This window comes from Cynocephalus volans, chromosome X (genome assembly GCF_027409185.1).
Source record: "Cynocephalus volans isolate mCynVol1 chromosome X, mCynVol1.pri, whole genome shotgun sequence".
Lineage (NCBI taxonomy): Eukaryota > Metazoa > Chordata > Mammalia > Dermoptera > Cynocephalidae > Cynocephalus > Cynocephalus volans.
In genome coordinates, this window is record NC_084478.1 from 41832664 (window position 1) to 41838553 (window position 5890).

Here is a 5890-nt window from a genome sequence, read left to right on the forward strand (position 1 = left end):
ACGGAACAGTTCTTTTCCTGCTCCATTCTTCAAAGCTGTTGCCTGTAAATGAGGCAGCCTCTCCTGCTGAGGGCAAAGTGGCGGTCAGCCCCCATGACCGGCCACCAGCAGCGGTCCTCCCTTAAGAGATGGCAAGAGGAAGGTCCACAAGTTTCCCGGCTGCCTGAGGCCCAGTGGCCGCCTTTCCCACCTCAGCTACTCTGTGCCAACCACCGCAGCCACCGCCATCTGGTCTGAGATAAGGTGTTCTCGCATTTCTTGGGGATTTTTGTTGTTATTTTTCTTTCTTTCTTTCCTTCCTTCCTTCCTTCCTTCCTTCCTTCCTTCCTTCCTTCCTTCCTTCCTTCCTTCCTTCCTTCCTTCCTTTCTCCCTTAATTGGCCTCAGGACGAAGCTGCTTTAATGTATTCCTCACACGCCATGGTTACTTCTCAGGCCTTTATCAAAAGACTCAATTTTAAGTATCCTTACATGTCTGGTATCTAGTAAGGTGGCTGGCCTGTAGCTAGTTCTCACTTAATGTTTGCAAATGCTATCTGCTGTTGAACTGCTTTGTCATCAGTCAAATTTTCATCACCAGTTGCTGGAAGAACTGGTCCAAATTGCCTTTCTCTGAAACATGAAAATGACACAATCTATTCTGAGAGTGATTTATAGAAAATCATGTATTTCATACAGTTGAAAAGGGTCCAATGATAAGGAACTTTACAAATTTCCCCTTGGGCATTTACCTTTTAAACATCAATCACGCAATCAACAAATTATGACTTTGCATCTCCTACGCTTCAAAAACAGGCCAAGCATTTGTACGAGAGGGGGCTAACTAATTACTTTGTGCCCCGGTGGCTGTATTTCATTTTTTCAGATCCGGTCTTGTTTTTGTGTCTTTGAGCCAGTGAGATCAATGAATACGAATAGAAGCTAAGATAAAACAAAAATTTTACCTGACAGCCTTTTCCCTAGAAGCTTCAATGGCTTTGGGAGAGTTTATTGATTCCTACAGAAAAATTACCATTCTTTTTTAAGGAAGGGTGAAATAAGGGAGGATTTAGTGAATAAAAGGAATCGGAACAATTAGCATAGTCTTTTAAAATCTGAGCTTATCTTTATTGATTAGATTGCCTTAGAATTGTTGAAGGTAATGAAAATTGCATATATGAACTACACAGGAGTTAGGTCTCTGAACCAAGACCCACCTTTTTGAAGAACAAAGCCCAGGATTGAGAGAATTCAGTCACCAAAGTGAAATGAGAATTTCTGAAGGTTTCAAAGTATACGAGGAGAAAAAAATTATTTTTTCTTTGTAAAGGATATGTACTACTCACAGGAATATGTTGAGATTTTGGAGACCAAGTACAAGGTACTTGACTAAAACTTACTAATAAAAACAAAAAGGGAAACTAGAGGCAATATTTATTTAACCTATTGGACCTATGAAAATGAATGGTAAGTAAAGTTTCATTCTTTTCAAAATTCAAAGTTTGCTGGGTTATTTTCTTTCAGTGAATATTTCAGTATGTATTTTTTTGGTGTTGGGACATTTTAGGCAGATTCATTGTCCTAATCAAAATGAAAAAATGCATAAAACGAGATTCAAATATTTCAGCACAGTTCATCAAGAAAAAAAAATAGGTGAGCAAAATTTTCTTCCTTAGCGTTGACTTCTTACCAGTTCGGTATGAATATACTCGATGAAAAAAGTAGATTTTTGAATGGCCCAGTGATTTGTTTGGTCAAATCTTGCCTGGGTTTTACAGAATTAAAACAGATGCACATTTCCCTATCATATGCATTTGCTGTATCAACAAAATGGTTTGTATCCCAGATGTGGGAAATGCAATTTAAGAAAAGTAAATCTCAAGGTTGAAGAAGGAATATAATGATGGAAAACATAATTGAGGCAAGAAAGCACAGAGCTCAGTATTTTGTTAGCTTGAGTAATTTAAAAAATCATTTATATATAAAGAGGAAGACGGAAGATGGTTCTTTGGTGGTTCTTTGTGTGGTGTGATAGCATAGGATGAATGGTGCACAATTAGGGGATACCATAAAATCACATTTTAATGAACAGGGAGGGAGGCAGAGTTGGCTTTGCCTGCATTTCCAATGTGGGTCAGGTATCATTTCATCAAAACACATGCTCTCATCTATTTCATTGCAAAACCACTTGTTTGCTGTGTGTGCATTCATTTACTCATGAATATGTATGAAGTCTGTATGATATGCTTGGCTGAGGACTCTTCTCCCCAAACCTGTTATTCCTGCCATCATTCCTTTTGGAGTAGAAGTCACCATTTGCCACCCCTTTATATCGGAGCACAAGGAGCCTCTGTCTTGGGAACTGGCCTATGGAGGATCCCACTTGGGTCCTCTTTTGATCACAGCCCTCCTCAGGAAGTGAGGAATCCATGAAACCAAGGAGATATGCCCAGTGAGAAGCTTGGTGCACTGAAAACTTGTGTGCGCTGAGAGCCTATTCCCCCACCATTCTAGACGAAACCCTGGGTCTGGACCAGTTTCATGTGTGCTGTCACAAAGGGCCCTGTGCTCAGAAAGGTCCACCCTTGATTTAATGCTCTGCTGTCACCATCTTAAAATTTTTAATATTTTTATCTTCAAACATAAAGTTTCATCCTTCCGAAGTTCAAAGTGTGTGTTTTATATGTGTGTTTTATAAGTGAAGTCTGATGGGACAGTGGACATGCATGTGAACAAAGGAGATACACTGTATTTCCTGTACACTATGTCTCAGCCGTTCATTGTCGCCCGCTGAGCACATAGAATCAGCAACGCCCCATGAGCACAGAGGTCTGGTGAGCGCACGTGTGTGGGAGTTTGGCAAGACTCATTGCCACAAGGTAGGTGCGTTACATCTATGACTGAGGAAGGGGAATGCTAACAGCCCCGAGAGGCCACGCTTTCCATTCAAACTAGAACGTGCTTCAAATGCAGAAATAAGCCAATTCTAAGAAAGCACAAATGATAAAAAACCCCTATCATATTCTTTCTTACTCATTTACTTCCCTGTATTAGCCAACCACTTATGCTGAAATTGACATAGAAAGAAAGGCAGAGATGAGGCAGCTCATAATTCCTGTTCTCAGTCCTTCCTTACTCATCAGTATGTTGAAGGTAGAGAATATTGGTCGAATGTGCACATATCCAGAAGGGAAATTAAAACAGTTGAGTTAATTTTGTGCAGGTTTTCCATTGTTCTGGTATGAATGAAATACATATGCATGTACAAACTATAGAATAGAAATTGTGTGATTTCAGATTCTTTGTACGAGTTAAAAGCTCTTATATTTGCATCTAAAACTGGCATTGTACAATATGAAGATGAACAATGAAATTCATGCTAATAATTTAAATTTTTACTTTTTCTTTACTTAGAATGGCATTAAATAGTAAATAAACAACACCACGACAAGCTGAGCAAGAGACTGTGGAAGAAAGAAACAAACCTTATATTTTGGTACCCTTAACAGCACCTTTTTCCTGCTTTTTAAACAAGAGGTTTTGCATTTCCATTTGCACTAGACCATGCAAATTATATAGTGAGCAGTGCTCAGGACATCTGGGATCCAAGAATCCATTGGCAAAGGGTCCTTACCCCTCTTCCAGGCCTTTTCCCCAGATGCATTCCAGATTTCATCACTGCTCTGTGCTCTCCTAGGTGAGGGGTCCCCAACAGACAGCTGTTGCCACAGCTATGAAACTAGCTTGAACTTGAAGGCTGGGACACACACCACATGCCACTAAGTTTGTGTTTGTTTGTCACATAGCAAAAGAATAAGAACAGGTATTAGTCTGTTTCTGTTGCTTATTACAAAATACATGGAACTGTGTAATTTGTAAGGGATCAATATTTATTACTTACAGTTTTGGAGGCTGGGAAGTCCACAGTCCAGGGATCACATCTGGTGAAGACCTTGTTGGAGGTGACAGTGATGCAGGGGTCTCACATAGCAGAATGGCAGAACAGAGAAAGAGTAACCTCTTCATTCACTTTCCTTTTAAAGCCCTCAGAACTATGCCCATGAACTAGGGCATGGTCCTTACAATCTAATCACCTCTTCAAGGCCCCACCTTCTGATTATCATAATAGGATTTCCCACCCTCAACAGTTACATGGAGATTAAGTTTCTGTGACTTTAGGGGGTCATTCAATCCACTGCAGAACACATATATTGTCTTTTTATTTTCTGCTTCCCTCACTGAACTCTGAGTGCCTGTGGTATCTTGTTCACAGTTGTATTCCCAACTGCTAGCACAGAGCCTGACTCTTAGTAGGTACTTAATAAGTACTTGCCAAGTCAGTGAACGAATAAATGAATAACCATGAAGAGGAAAGTCCCTGCCTTCAATGGTTTAAAATCCAGAAAGGGCACCAGACAATGACAATACTGTGAAGTTAAATCTGATAATGGGTAATAAAAAATAGATTAATTAATTAATTAATTAATTAATTAAAATAGAGCTCTATGGGCCCACAGAAAAGGAGCACCTAACTCAGCTTTGAATACTGTCTAGGGCAGTGGTCTTAAACTTTGGATGACTATTAGAATTATTTAGGATTTTTAAAAGCTAAGTAATTATGATTTAATTGTCTACATCCCAGATCAATTAAAACCAGAATCCCTAGGAATGGGACCTAGATAGCAGCACTTTTTAAAAGCTCCTCAGGTAATTCCAAGATGAAACCCAAGCCAAGAACCACAGGTCTAGGCCAGGTCATGAAAGATTAGTAGAAGCCAGGCAAATAGTGGTGGGGGAAGCCACGAGGGAGAATGGCACAATAAGAGAAAAAGAGATGATTCCCATAAAGTGCCTGGTTCATAAGAAGTGCTCAGTAATATAGAATTTAGAGCTTTCATGTGTGCAGTTGCTGATGATTTGCTTTTTGTATGTCGTTTGGGATACAGAGAATCTATTGCCGTATCTCTGAGCATTTCTCTAAGGAGCCCAGAGCATGCTGGAGGGCTCTCTCAAAGGGGTAGATGTGAAGCAGAAGCAAAAGCTTTTTCCCAAGACCTGACAGGTCTCTGGCTCTTCTTGTGTCCTGGTGACAAGCTTCTTTGTCATTAATAATTACGCTTAGCTCTAGTCTTATTTTTCTTAACCCCCCTCCCCTGCCTCAGCCCAATGCATTCCCTCTGTGTTCTTAAAGGAAAACAAGGACAGCTATTATCCTCATCAGCATTTCTCAATAGCTTGAAAGACTCTGTCATGCTTTCTGTTGGTTTGGAGTCATTGGATGGGACTTAGGGGTTTCAGAGGGCTCAGGAAGTTAAGTCCATATGAACAGGCCTGAGTGCATGGATGCCAGAGCACGGATTTTTGCTAAATCCTTTGAGACGAACTCACAGAGGTTCAGGGGGTGAATTGGACCAGCCAAAATCTAAAGGATTGAAATGGAAGCAAATTCCCTGGTAGGTCAACATGGCCCCCAAGTGGTGGCAGTAGAGTAGAATTAGGTATTTTCAAAAACATCTAGTCCATAACAAACTGATATTCTTGTAAAAATGCAGTAAAACAAAAATCTTAGAAGAATAAAATAAAAAAAGAAACAAAGACATAAAATGTAAGCCTGTTTTATTAGATTCAATAGACATCAAATTACATTTCAGTAAATGTAATCAGAAAAAATATAAAAAAGAAAAGAATTACAAAAACCATGCATGTTGTTTATGAAAGTGTGCATATAGGCATTTAATATAATCACCTTTATACTCAACAATCAAAACCAAACAAACGTTGAGAGAAGTAGCAATTCCCCATATTAAATGCCTATACACATTTTTGAACAAACACTGTATATATTGATATTTGAAGTTTTTGATGTAACAATTGAGCTTGTTTCTTGCTTGTTAACTAATCTAGACACCACT